This window comes from Oreochromis aureus, linkage group 23 (genome assembly GCF_013358895.1).
Source record: "Oreochromis aureus strain Israel breed Guangdong linkage group 23, ZZ_aureus, whole genome shotgun sequence".
Classification (NCBI taxonomy): domain Eukaryota; kingdom Metazoa; phylum Chordata; class Actinopteri; order Cichliformes; family Cichlidae; genus Oreochromis; species Oreochromis aureus.
In genome coordinates this window covers 30305730-30320903 of record NC_052963.1, presented here as the reverse complement: position 1 = coordinate 30320903, position 15174 = coordinate 30305730, and the positions used below count along the sequence as shown (strand labels likewise).

The 15174-nt window shown below is 38.7% G+C and overlaps 1 protein-coding gene and 1 long non-coding RNA gene across 2 annotated transcripts in view; one reads left to right on the top strand and one right to left on the bottom strand.

Annotated features, from left to right (window-relative positions):
• The window catches only part of LOC120436367, a 28721-nt gene extending 18761 nt beyond the window's left edge, over positions 1–9960 (top strand). Inside the window, exons 3-4 of the long non-coding RNA XR_005610358.1 lie at positions 9679–9797; positions 9874–9960. This is a non-coding gene — a long non-coding RNA (uncharacterized LOC120436367). The remainder of the gene's footprint in view (positions 1–9678; positions 9798–9873) is intronic.
• LOC120436365 (inactive N-acetylated-alpha-linked acidic dipeptidase-like protein 2) overlaps positions 1–15174 on the bottom strand; it is a 483232-nt gene that overhangs the window by 418546 nt on the left and 49512 nt on the right. The window lies entirely within an intron of this gene.

Sequence of the window (15174 nt, the reverse complement as noted above, 5' to 3'; positions counted from 1 at the left end):
ATATTCTTCTTTCTAATTAATATTTTAAATATTATGTACTATAATATCAGATCATAAACAAAACAACATTAAAATTAATACATCAACATCCAAATTAAACAAAAAGCAACAGGCTTGTTCTTGAATGTTCGGAGAGATGTAATTGATGTGAAGTCATCAGATAGCTTGTTCCAAAGAATAGGACCACAATAACGGACAGCACCCTCAGCAGACTAAGATCTGATTCTGGGAAGAGGGAAAAATCTGCACTTGATGACCTGAGAGGTCTGACTGGACTGTAGAGTGTGAGCAAGCCAGAAATATACCAGGGGGCCAAACCACTGAGAGCTTTGTGAACTAATAGAAGAATTTTAAAGGTAACTCTACACTGGGGGCCAATAGAGTGCCTTCAGTATGGGGTAAATGTGGTCAAATTTCTGTGTACCTATATTACAACCAACCAACAAGCCAACCAACCAACTTATCATAGATACTGCTGATCTTAGCTCATTGTATAAAGCACATCTGTCCAAAGAATCAATTTCTGTCATTCTAACCTCTACACCACCACGAGAAAGACGAAAGACATGTCAAAGAACATCAGGGACAAGACTGGAGACCTTCACAAGGATGAGATACAAGACCATCAGCAAGAAGTTTTGTAAGAAGGTGACAACTGTTGATGTGATTATTCTAACATGGATGAAATCTAAAATGACCATCAGTTGCCCTTGTTCATTGTAAAACATGAAAAAGGTTAACTAAAACACCTTAACAATTTCTTTTTACACCAATTACAATGATTTGTTAGTGGCAGCCAAATACAGTATGTCATTAATGTAAATGAATGTGATAGTTCTGGTCTGTCAGGGTTTTCTTTCTTTTTGCTTTCTATCTCAGTCTCTCTGACCCTCAAGTGGAGGTGGGCACTTTAAGGACCAGCTCAAACAACCATTTTCCTGACAGATTGTCATTGCATGTTGTCTGGTAATCAGGCTCCTTTTTTCTTGTGAAATTCTCTTGCGTGTTCCTTCTACTAACATTGCTTTTCCTCTATCTTGCAGTCACCTGTTCAGTTGGCTGAAAACGTAATCTCATGTCCAGTATCTACCTGCTGTCTTGGGCTGGTTTGGTCTTTCAAGCAAAGGATTTATCTCCACTTACCTGTTTTTTTCTCGGTTAAGCAGTGAAAAACATGACTCCATGATCCAAATTGTGAAGTAACAAAAAGAACCATTGAACACAACATCAAGCAACATAAAAACGAAGAATTTGCATCAAATTGGATATGTGCAAACATAACAGAGATGTTGACAGTGCTGTCACACTCCTCCAACGCCTTCTTATAAACAGCCCACACTTGTCATCTTTTTAAATGACAAACTGGATCTAACATTGAAATGACAACTAGATGACATATGACACAATGAATATTGCAATGGAAATTAGATTTTTGTCATGCAAAAACTGTGTTTTATTACTAGAAAACAAATTCATGAATTAGCTGCTAGTATTGAGATACTGATTGGTGATATGCACACTATGTTCTTTGGCCTTGCTGTGCCACCCCTGGCAATATTGTACTGGACTATTTTTGCTTTTTCATTTTATTTTATTTTTAAATTATATTATTATTACTATTATTACTATTATTATTACTATTAATGCTATCATCATCATCATCATCATCACTTGCTCTTTAGCTATTGTTTTGGCATGAAAAGTAAAATGGTAAATGGCCTGCATTTGTATAGCGCTTTACTCAGTCCCTAAGGACCCCAAAGCGCTTTACACTACATTCAGTCATTCACCCATTCACACACACATTCACACACACATGTAATCGCTATGTATATCAAGCATAGTGCTAGTTTTCAACAGCCCCAGTTTTAACTTGCCAAGCTGAAAGATTACGATGTAGAGTACCTATTGTATCCAAGCATCACCAAGAGGTCCCACTGGAGGACTCTCATATGAAATCTCACTATTGTTGCAACTGTGGCAGCAAGAGTGCCAAATTTTCTCAACAAAGGCTAGCAACTTTGACCAAATGTTGGTATTTGCCAGCCTAAAAATGTGAATTTCTTCAACGCATCCTATAAACCATGATAAATTAAGGTTATTTGGATTAACCAATAAAGCAAAATGAAAATCAAACTTAAAATATACCTATATGAGTCCTCATATAGGTATATTTAGTGGATGTTGAGTACAAACAAAGTAAAGACTGAGCTGTTCCCTTATTCAAAAGGGGTGACCACAGCAGATAGCTCTGCATATTTGATCTTGACAATTTTCACAACAGATGCCCCTCCCAACATAATCCCAAAGGCATTTGGGTGTGCTTTCGCATGTTAGGAAAATGTGTAAACCACTGCAAGATGGTGTTACAAAGTAAACTGAAAAGTACAGGTAGTTTTAGGAAAAAAAGAAGAACATCCAGGAAACCTTTACATCTGCTAGTTTTATATCCACTTGATAACCAAGTACTTAAGATCTACTTGGATACAAAAATCCACATGCACACACACACACACATGGCTGTTACATCAATCTGTTAGCCACTATAGTTCTGGCGTATTAGAAAGCTGTAGTCACATACTCAGAGCTGTTACAACAGATGAGAGTTGACTGATTGTTGTATGTTTGTGTGTGTCATCCATATTCCATTGATCTTTTCTAAGAGCATATGTCTCTGACTGTGTATATTCAAGGAAACATTATTGTATAGCACACGGGGGTGCTGTTGTGTGGCTGCATGCTCATGTAAGAGAGTGTGTGTGCATACAAACACTAGAGGGGCTTTTCTGAATGTCATCCGGAATGAGCAAGAGGCTGCTTCTGCCAGTGGCACCGCTGTGGTCTCCACGGTAACCAGTGTTAAAATGCTGCCATGCTGCTCCAAGGAGACACTGAGGTAGGTTGGTATTATGGGATGATGAGCTACACTAATACGTCAGAGAGCACACGAGGGATGAAAAATTGTTATAATGTTAGCAAAACTACAACTGGCCAGACAAGACATCTGTTCCATTAGCAGCAAATGTATTACAAATCTGTGACTTAACCCTCACTGCTCTTTTTCTTGGATTGACCATCTTCTGCACTGGCAGCTGCCAGTTTTATTGTTTTCTGCTATCTTCATTGCTGCTAACAAATACACATTTTTACACTGATCCTTCACAACAGGAAACTTGTTCTGTAGTATTGATGCACAATGGCTAGATTTATACTGACAGTCCAGAGGTCCTGTATTATGCGGTGTCAAACCAAAGTTTTATGGGACAAGTATGTTGGAGGCATTCCAGTAGAGCAGCACTCACTTAAATACTAGAAAAGTGAATATTCAAGACAGTGTTTGCCAGTTGTGTTATACATGCATAATACACACAGTTGCCAACTGCTAGTGGCAGCCCATTCTCCAGAGAACCCAATTAAGAACTGCATTTATTTACATATGTAAAACTTAACCACAATAAAACATAGTCTCTTGTTTGCTTAAGAACTTTTCACCATGCCAGGTCACACTAGCATTACAGAGCATACCCACAGTTCTGCACTGGCCACAACAGTATGAGATGCAATGAGTTCATGAATCTTTTAAAGAAGGAGCGAGCAAAGAAAAAATAACTTGAACTGATGAACTTGAGTAATTCTCAAGTTTTTGGGCCATTTGAACTGTTTTGTTCTTTGTTTTTACTTAGTTTTTCACTGGCAATGGCACTTTTATTTTTGGTTTAACACATTTGTTGGGTTAAGGCAGCAGAAATGTGATTATAATGAACTGTCAAACCAGTGGAAACTGCTGTTGTTGACCAAAGACAAATGAGGAGGAGAGAGGGCACGGATGTAGTCAAGGACGACATGCAGAGGGTTGGTGTGACAGGGATACGGTGAAAGGGAAACAGATGATCCCCCGTGGGGACTCATAAAAGAAAGAGCTGAGAGAAGAAGAAGACAACATTAACCTTACATAAACTAAAATAACACTTAACAGTAATAATGGATTTAAATGTAACCCCATGGTCCTCTGCAAGCATCTGTTTGTGAGTAAGACACCGGCTTTAAAAAGCCGGGAAAAAGACAGGGATAATATTTGATTTTTACAGTTGGAAAAACGAATGCATAAAACGAGAACGTTTGTACTTTTTTCATTTTGTTTTCTTTAAAATTATATCGTGAGCTTTGGTACAGCTTTTATCAGTCATGCACTTAAGATACAGACTGGGCAACAATGTTTAAAAGCTGTTATGTACCTTCAAATTTCTTAGGATTTTTTTTTTTTTAAACTTTACTTTACTAGTTCTTTTAAACCATGCCTCAAAAAGATCTTGGAACATTGTATAAATAAAAACAGACTTAAATATGAAGTAAATAACAAATAGATATCAACAAATCACAATTTTAGTTATTGTCAGGGGTATTAAATCACTCTGTCTCTCAAAAACACACAAAAGTTATCACACATGACACCTCCCAGCCTGATGAACAATGAGGTTCCAGTAACGGACTGGAACAAAGTTGGAAACAGCCAGCAGTTCCGAAGTACATCAAAGCGAACATACAAGAACTGCACATTCCCACATCCTCCAAACTGTGCTGAAAACACAGGTACATTGTGATATCTTCAAAAGAAATGGATTCAAACAATAGCCGCTGTACTGTATGAGTCCGCAGGGTATTGTGTGCGGCACCAAATGACAAATATTAATTTTCATCAAACAATTCGCCCTCTATCTCTCACTCCTGCTGTCTGCCTGTGTGTGTGTGTGTGTGTGTGTGTGTGTGTGTGTGTGTGTGTGTGTGTGTGTGTGTGTGTGTGTGTGTGTGTGTGTGTGTGTGTGTGTGTGTGTGTCTGTCTGCTCCTCTTGGCCTTTCCTCAGCTGTGGACCCCTGGGATACAATGGGCTGCTATTTGAAGCCCAGGACCTAGTTTCACTACTACCATGGGCTCTGTCTTAGATGCACATTTTAAAAAAAAGAAAAGAATGAGACAGAGAAGGAGTGTTGTGACTGAAATTAAATTGTTAAGTGTACAGTTTGAGGGTTTGTCTCACTAGACCAGTCTATGTCAAATTAATAGAAATCAGGTCAATCTAATTAGAAAGAAATGCTACATTTTTCTTTTCATTCCAAAACATCAAATTAACATAGGTTGCCCATGTGATGAGTTACTGACAGTGTTGGGTGTAACACGCCAATTTAATCACAAAGTAACTTATAAGACACACATACACACTAATAAAAAGTCAGATGGTAACAAAGAGAGGGAAGTAAGTCAGAACTGAGGGGACTGCACTACCAGAAGGCATCACAGTGTCAGAATGACCTGTACATCAAAAAGATGGACAAAGCTTAGGAAGCAGAAACACAAGCATGCATATACTATATGCTGCTGATATGTTGTCTAATTGGTAACCTGTGCTATTTAAAATATCTTTAAATGGCACTGTGGATTCTATTGCTTTTAACAGTTCAACAGTTTGACTACTGCTTGTCGAGCAGTTTGAGAGTATTTGCAGACCTGTTAGAGTCTTCCATGCAAACAACTATTAATCGCAGCAACCTGCTAGCACCCAAAGCAATTACAAAGCAATTATTGTTGAATATTTCTACCTCTTTGCAACCAGCTTCACACTAGCAACTGCCAGAAATCCATCAACTCACCAATCAGTTGCAGAAAATACATTTTTACCCTTGCGACCGGTGGCTGCCAGACAATCACCAACATGTCACGGAGGCCTAAATGAGCTTTTGCGCACAACAAATTTCCAAAATCTAAAGGCTACACACCTGTACACCTAAACATCCTCAAACTGACCATAAATTTGAGTCATTATTTCCCCACAAGTCACATAAAAACAGGAGATTGTGCCTTCCATGAAGGTATGAATTATTATATTTGATTGTGTCCTTCTCACTCAAAACTATGACAAGATCCATCTTGATTTTCTGAAGCTCCATTAAATAGATCGCCCTCCTTTCCAAAAGCAGGTGGTAACAGTCCATCATACAAAACTGTCATAACGGCAATGTCATTGTGAGCTAATACTGGGCTAAATGATGGAACCCATTTATTTTTTTTGTTTGTTGTGTTTTGTTTTAACTTCAAAAGTTACAGATTTATCATCTAGTTCCAGTTCCTGATGTAATTAAAAAAAATGAATCTATGGCATATATTCAATATATATACACCCAAAGATATGATAAAAACTTTTAATAATAGCAGTAGATATTATAAATCCATTCTGATCATGTCACTCACATTTTTCTTTCCATTCTTCCTCAGTCATTAGAAAATAATGCTGCATTTGTCTTCGGATATGACCTAACAGCTGATTTGCATGACTAAGAGTGCAAATTCTGTGGTCCTTTCAATCTCTGCGATTCCTTAGTGCTGTAATTGTGCTTCTGCGGTACAGTCATGGAGCTTTCTAAATGAATGAGCTGAAGGAAAACAAGCTTATTTCCTTTCTGTGACATTAATAATTTGCCATGCCGAGTATAGTTTCATTATTTAAAAAAATGCTGCCCTGAACATCACGTACTCATGATAGAGGAAGAATCTAACTAAAGCAGCTGCAGAGATGGATAAGAGTGAGAGGAACGAGAGAGATGAGAGATGAGAATACGAGTTGCAGGAGGATGAGGCGACTAAAGGAGGCATTAATATGCATTGTTGCAGACATTCCATGTAAATAGCCCTTTCTCCCCTTGCTCATCTTGGTTTCCTGTTTTTATGCAGACACATATAGCCACGAGTGCAGGTACATGCAGGAGACAGCCATTGTTGTCAGTCTCTGGTGCATCAAAACCAATATCAGTTCCCTCCAAATTAATTACCAGCTCTCGCCCTGGCCTGCTTCCGTAATAAGTCTCTCAGGGAGCACAAGTGATAGGCTATACTGTGTCCTGTTCCTCCCTCCACAGGCCTGACAGCTATTTCCCCCTCAGCTGTGGTCTTTCAACGCCTAATACAACCCACCTCCTCACCACCACTTCCCTTCTGCCCTCACGCTGCATGAGAGAGGATGAACCTGTGAGACAATCACTCCCTGAATTGGCTTTGTGTCAAGGAGAATTAAGTCATGTTCCATAATGGGATCAGCACCACAGAAACAGCCCCCACGTGTGATGCGCTGGCACATTGTGGATGTAAAACGACTTGTTGATTATCAGTGTGTGTAGATCAAATATTCGGTCACAGTGTGGCAGGATATTAATATGATGAAATGGCCTCGATGGTTCAGGGTGCAGCAGCAATGAGACTTTGATCAGTCATCCTCCTGGCTACTTGCTAAACACACCATTATACAAACTGCAGTGGTGTTTGGTAAACCAAGCTTGGTAACAAATAATTCAAAAATGCAGTAAGGTTGGACTTTCTTCAGAGTGATGCACAAACTTGCAAGGAATCTAAAAAACCCCAAAGCCGTTGGTCCTATGGCTGCTGAGGTTTGAAATCTGAGATCTAAGCTGCCCCTGACAACCAAAAATGGAGGTGTGTAAACCAAGCATCAGAGATGTTTCTAACACATAAAATCTGTAAAAATGTGTCCTTCATAAGCTGCAGAAGCTAAGGTCCACAAACTCATGTAAACTACTGAAGCTAAGTCTATTTTGTCCAACATACATAAAGCCAGGGTAAAAAAAAAAAACAGCTAAGCAAGTCTTTTATAAGTATAAAAATTAAAGTGTTTAAGCGCTCTTTAAAAAAAATTAATTAAATAAATGAAAACAGCTATTCGTTAGTATTAGTAGAGACATAAACCACAATCCTCTATTTGTAGTCTTTAAATCACAAACCAGTTTTAAAACTGAACGCTTCAGTTTTCTGTTCAGTGTTAAAAAAAAAAAAAAAATGTTGGCCATGATGTATGGAGTCTAAGATTTGTAAGCAGCTTCTATGATATAAAAGAATGACACCCTGTAAAAAAACAAACAACCATTGTGCCTTTAAAGTACAGACAGCTCTTTATGTGTGCAAACACTGTTTTCATTTGATGTTTAAAATCTATAACTGTTAGCCACTTCTAAAGAAGAAAAGTTGAAGTCTGCAAATTGTGTCTGAAGCACAGGAAAAACTGGTCTGCAAGTACATTCTTTAAACAAAAGTCTTCAGTGAACTATTTCTATCTGCACCCTGCAAAGTCCAGGGATTCCTGCATATATGCCTTCAGGGATTTTAAATGAACTGTGATAGTGCCCACCTTAGTAGATGGGCTAATTATTCATTTTTGAATATTACATATATCTTTTTTATCAGATGTGTATTAAATGAACTATGAAGAAAATGGATAATTTACCTGAAGGTTGATTTGACAAGCATATAAAAGATTCAGCATAAATATCTTATTATATTAATCTGAGGTCTGTAATTTTCTTTTCATTTGGGGTTTCTCTGTTTACATTTCAACTAAATATACACTGACTGGTCACTTTGTTAGGTACACCTATTCAACTGCTCGTCAACACAAATATGGCCACATGGTAGCAAATCAGTGCATTTAAGGCATGTAGACATAGTTGAGGTGATCTTTTAATGTACAAAATGAATCAGAATGGGTAAGAAAGGTGATTTAACTGACTTTGATCATGGCATGGTTGTTGGTTAAGAATTTTTAAAAAACTGCTGATCTGCTGGCATTTTTTTGCAAAAAATAATCAGAAAAAGAGAAAATATGAGTAAGTAAATAACAGTGAGTTGATGCTATGTTGATGTCAGAAGTCAGAGAAGATTGGCCAGACTGCTTTCAGCGTATAAGAAGGCAACAGTAACTCCAATAATCATTACACCAAAGGCATGCAGAAAAGCATTTCTGATTACTCATCTCTGAATGTTGACCTCGAAGCAAGTGGACTACAGCGGGAGAAGATGGCACCAGGTGCCATTACAGTCAGTAGAGAAACAGGAAATAAAGGCCAATATTTGCACAGGCTCACCAAAATTACTTCATAGAAGATTGGAAAAATGTTGTAGTCATAATTTGGCATAAGCAACATGAAAGCACAAATTCATGATGCTTTGTATCAACAGTTCAGGTGTTCATGGTGTGAGTACATTTTCTTGGCCACTTAGAACTAATAGAGAATTGTTTAAAGGCTACAGCCTGTCTGACTACTGTTGCGGCCCATGTTCATCTGTTTATGACCAGAGTGTTCCCATCTTCTGATGAATGCTTCCAGTAGGATAGTACGTCATGTCACAAAGCTCAGATTGTCTCAAACTGGCTGCTCGAACAATGGTTTCCCTGTACTGAAATGGCCTCCACAGTCCCCTGATCTCACGACAATAGGGCACTTTGGGGATATGGCAGAACGGGAGATTCGCATCATGGATGTGGAGCCAACAAATCTGCAGCTATTGCATGATCTCTAAGGAATGTTTCCAGGATCTTGTTGAAAGAAAGAAGGATTTCAGGTAAATGGGGGTCCAACCCAGTAGTAGCAAGGTGTACTTAAAGTAGCCAATTGGTGTATACAGAGTAACTATATGATTTTTTTTAAAATAAGGAAAGTCACATTTGCTTTGCTGAGAAGTGTACAACATAAACTCACTCACAAGCAGGTGACACTGTCCTCCAAGGTTTCCCAGTTTCATTTAAAGCAGAAATCCAGAAAACAAAACAAAAACACAAATACTAATTTTTTATAAATAACAAAAGGGGCTCCTTACTTTCCACTTATGCTGTTAACCAGGTGACTCCAGTGGCAGTACGGGGGGAGCTGTTCCTCACTCTAATCCTCATGTAGCAACGGCAAGGATTTCCAATACTCCATAAATTCAGGGCTTATCTCCAGACAGTGACTAGTAAATGGTAAGCAATGCTATCAATCATGGAGCTCCCTGCTGTGTGATTCATTGTAATGTGTTTCCATTTAAAATTCCCCCAGGGTGGAAGAGAGAGGAAAGAGGAGAAGAGGAGAACAGCAAGTCTCTAGGCATCAAATTCCCCACAACAATCAATATGTGGAGCTCAAACAGTCCATGCCTCAGTCTACCTAAGGAAAATAAATGTATTAAGGTAAGGAAATGCTTTAAAGAGAAAGGAAACATGTTTGTGTGAAAAGAGAATAATCAGGAATGGGGCATCAAAGTAAAAAAGGCTGGGAACATCTGGAAACATGGCTGCTTAAATTAAAAGTCTGAGTGGGTCAGCTTTGAAATGCAGTGTTGCTAATGGTGCATTAGTTCAAAGACAGCAAAATTGAGGTCTATTATGGAAAAGAAGCAAAAGAGTTGGATAATGAGATAACAGCGATAGCAGATAAAGGTGGCTTCAGGACAACCTGGGCAATAGTCTGGGTGAATTTACAGACTTGTAAATTATCATTTTTATTTTCATCACCAATGGCATTGAACACTACATATCAATACTATAGAAATGCATTTAGGTCCATATATTTATTCTTACATACTGCATGCGCTTATATAATAAGATGAGTTTCAGCATCAATTTGAGGAGAAAAACTAAATTATGCATTAACTGTTGAGGAATTACAACCAGTCTTAAACACAGCCCCCATATTTCAGAAGATGTTGTTTAAAAAAATATAGATAATAATACAAGTGCATTTTTATACTTCATCTAGAATATTTCAGACAATGTCTACCTGGAGCCTGGAACCCATGGACATCACCAAAAAGTGTTTTCTCCTACCAGGCCTTTCCTACATGTCTTCCATTTGTTTCCTCCTCTATTTAGTTTTCTCTTCAACATGTGAAGTGCAGACAGATCGAAAAGAGACTGGGTGACTGACGACCACTGTTTAGTTTCCTTAACTTTAAAAACTTTTAGGTTATTGTCCATATATACTATGAGACATTGTTCACTCAACAATGTTTGAATTTTTTCCAGGTGCTTATGAAGCTTTTTTGTAAATTCAATAAGTTAGTTCTGTACTCGCTCATTTTTTGTGCTGCTATTCTATTCTTTTTGTCACTTCCGCTATGCCATGCTGTCAAACTCGATTCGGTTGTTCTGGTCCAGTAGTTTTCTTGCCCTTCTTCTGTGAGCAAATGTGTGTCTGTTCCCTGTGAGTCTAATTAAACAGTTTTGTTAAATCAAAAGTACTCAATAAACTACAGTACTGTCCAAAAGTTTTAGGCAGGTATGAAAAAATGCTGTAAACAAAGAATGCTTTCAGAAATATAAGTGATTGTTTATTGGCCCCAAATGTATTCTGCAGCAGAACAACGACACCAAACATACAGCCAAAGTCATTAAGAACTATCTTCAGCGTGAACAAGAACAAGAAGTACTGGAAGTGATGGTATGGCCCCAACAGAGCCCTATCTCAACAATCATTGAGTGTGTTTGGGATTACATGACGAGACAGAAGGATGTGAGGAAGCCTACATCCACAGAAGTTCTGTGGTTAGTTCTCCAAGATGTTTGGAACAACCTACCAGACAAGTTCCCTCAAAAACTGTTTGCAAGTGTACCTAGAAGAATTAATACTGAGTTGAAGGCAAAGGGTGGTCACACCAAATATTGATCTGATTTAGATTTCTCTTTTGTTTATTCACTGCATTATGTTGATGGGTGTAAATAAATGATTGACACTTCCATTTTTGAAAGCATTCTTTGTTTACAGCATTTTTTCTCACCTGCCTAAAACTTTTGCATAGTACTGTATATTCTCCTTATTGAGCTGTGTTCTTTCATATTTTCAATAAAGTTTAGTAACCCAGTCCCTATCAAAGTCATGTATGCCCTTGTCTTTTGCTTCTGCTATGCTTTTTTTTTGTAAACTGTAATTTTGCCTTTTTCATTCTAAAAGTAGAAAAATGTTTTAAACTTTGTGGCTAAGTCCCGTGTCCTCTCTTTCTTGAACTATTCTTTTACAAACAAAACAATTTGTGCACTTTTGAGATTGTTCCAAAAAAGTGAAGCCAAAAAAAAAAAAAACCCTCACAGCAGGAGGTAACACTTTGCAGTTGGCAAGTTACCTCACAATATCATTTGTCACTGCAAGATATTAATAAAAGGTGGAGAAAAAATATTGTTGTTATTCGTCTGTGAAGGTTCTCAGTCATCCAGGTCATCGTAGTTTAAGGACCTTGGAAAGAAAAGCGTCTGGACTTCTTTGAGTTGCTTGAAGACGTTTCACCTCTCATCCAAGAAGCTTCTTCAGTTCTAAGGATCAGTGGTGGAGAGTCCCAGATTTAAACCCAGTGGGAGTTTCCCCCCAAAGAGGGACAAAGGACCCCCTGATGATCCTCTACCTAATCACATGAGCCAAGGTGTGAAAGTGGGTGTGGGTCCCAATCAGTCAGGGTTTCGGGTGAGCTCATTGTGAAACCTGGCCCCACCCTATCATGTGATTTCCTGAGGTCAGATGGCCCAGGATGTGAGTGGGCGTTAAGGCGTCTGGGAAGGGATCTCAAAACTGGATTATAGATGGCAGACAGTTGGTGTCGTAAACCACCACCTCTGTTCAAAGATGGTCGCTCACAGTGGACGTAAGTGGACGTAAATGTCCACTTACGTCCACTGTGAGCGACCATCCTGGGCCATCTGACCTCAGGAAATCACATGATAGGGTGGGGCCAGGTTTCACAATGAGCTCACCCGAAACCCTGACTGATTGGGACCCACACCCACTTTCACACCTTGGCTCATGTGATTAGGTAGAGGATCATCAGGGGATCCTTTGTCCCTCTTTGGGGGGGAAACTCCCACTGGGTTTAAATCTGGGACTCTCCACCATTGACCCTTAGAACTGAAGAAGCTTCTCGGATGAGAGGTGAAACGCCTTCAAGCAACTCAAAGAAGTCCAGACGCTTTTCTTTCCAAGCTCCTTAAATTGTTATTATTCATTTATTTTGTTTTGTGATATAGTGTCAGTGTGAGCTCAGATGCACGTTGAAACAATTTTGTTGTTGATTTTCAATTTTGAAACTCAATGAGAGATGTCATAAGTGACACACAAGGATTTTTGTGATGCTTATGAGGAAATGCAACCCTGCTGTCCTCCTCCTGCACAGCAGTACCAGCTGTCAAGGCAGAGTGTGAAGTAGCACCACATCCTGGATCTGTACAAGTTTCCTCAGCATCTTTGTGAGAAATCACGTTATCAATCAGAGTACCACTGTGAGGCATATGATGAGCGCATTAGTCACAGGCTGTCCAGCTTAAACTCATTCAGTGGAACACAGATGAGAGAAAAACCGATGACCACGAATTCTGTTAAATGCAAGTCCTCTGACTAAACCATCACATCAAATATGTGTTCACACCTGAATTGCAAGGTAGATACAGGAATTAGAGGACTGTCTGGGACTTTAACATTTTCTTTTACATCTGTTCAAGCTGTGGAGCTCTTTCCCTCAGCTAAACTAATGCACACACTGAGTCACATATTAGTGTAAGTAGATAGATTTCAAACTAATAACACAGCCAGCATGTTTCATTCCTCTGATTAGTCAACCAACATTGCCAAGTGTGGTATGCACAATGTGTACTTTCACCAAAAGTAATCTTAAAACGCCCTGACAGATTCAGTGTAGCTCAGGGCTGAGGAGGACAACTGCCATATTCCCAAAAGACTGTATAAACTCGCATTGAATCTATGTTACAGTTTCTCTATGTGATGTGTAGAAAAACACACACTGTCACTGATCATTAGAGTCAGACAGTGCCTGTTTTGATGATGAGATAATTCATAGTCATAAATAATTAATTTACTGCCAGACTGCATTAAGACTAGGCATAAAAATGCCCATTCCGAATCTGGAGACACTTATATCATTCGGAGATTTCAACAGATGAAAGAAACAGATTCTTGCATGTTGGATGTAAACACAAAGTGTCCAGGAGTGGTCAGCTGCACAGCTGAAGTTGCCAGCATGTGTGAAGAAAAATAATTCAGTTGGATCATGGTGAATGGAGTGATTCTTATGTAGTGCTTTTTTACTCTACTTGAGAACTCAAAGCACTTTCTACAACATGCCTTCTTGGCCCAATCATACAGGGAACAAACCACCAACCTTCCAGTTAGCAGATGAACTGCTCCAACTCCTGAGTTACAGCCACTCCATCATGGAGACACAGTTGAAGGACAGATCAACTACAGAGTGGGCTTTCATTGTGGCGTTGGTCAATCCCAATAAGGAACAACACGGAACAGACGTTGGGGGTTTTTTCTCCTCATTTACGTGATTTAAACTGAGCTTTTAGTGTGAAATGTCAAAAATTACACTGTTACTCCATCACTGGCTTATCATCAACTGAAGTGAGAACTATCATCCAGCACAGCAGGACACCAAGAAACCACTTCCATTTCATAGGCTGTTATCAAGAGTTTAAGTGGGCCAGAACAGCATTCCAGCACCTTCAGTTAAAGAGGAGTCGAATGTGATAGGAAGATTAATGTAAATTACCGGTGAATTAGTTAAATTTTTTTTGTGCTGCAGACTGATGGCATGGAAATTCTTGCTCAGTAATAACAAATGAAATACATCCCACATTATTGCACCTTCAACACATTCCTGAAATTTGATAAACTAGACTGAACTTGTCATAATTAATTTTACAGCTTTTTAAATCAGGTATTGGAAGCATATATTTGTTGCTGAATTATGTTTTTGTAAAACATCTTGTAAAAACAATTGAAGCTTAATTCCAAGATTGCATGAAAATATTAGGCAAAGAATCGAATTTAGTGATATTTAAAATGATGATGGCAATTATAGTGAAATATAAATAAAATGTAAAATCTACTAGTGTAAATCCTTTCCCTATGTGGCATCACTACACTTGAGATTAGCTCCCCCCAACTGCTAAATCCTATGGTAGCCCTTGGTAGCCTAGGTTGTTGTGATCTGGTTTATAGTTAAGGGCAGTGTTGGGTAAGTTACTTTAAATTAGTAACTTAGTTACATTACTAGTTACTTCTCTAAAAAAGTAACTCAGTTACTTCAAGTTACTCGTTACTTTCAGAGTAACTAGTTACTAGGGAAAGTAACTTTGGTTTTACTCAGAATTCTCTTGTTAATGTGTTGCTTCCCTAACTGGATACCCAGCCAGATTGCCAGTCTTCTAGCTTGCTTACTTGCCACAAGTGCACTGTGCCACCTACCAATAGAAAGGAAAAAATAATGTGCACATTTCCACGAGAGAAATCCCACGCCTGGACCGTCGTCGACTGCCGCCATGATTCTAGCCTGCTTTTTACATCCAACACAAAAAC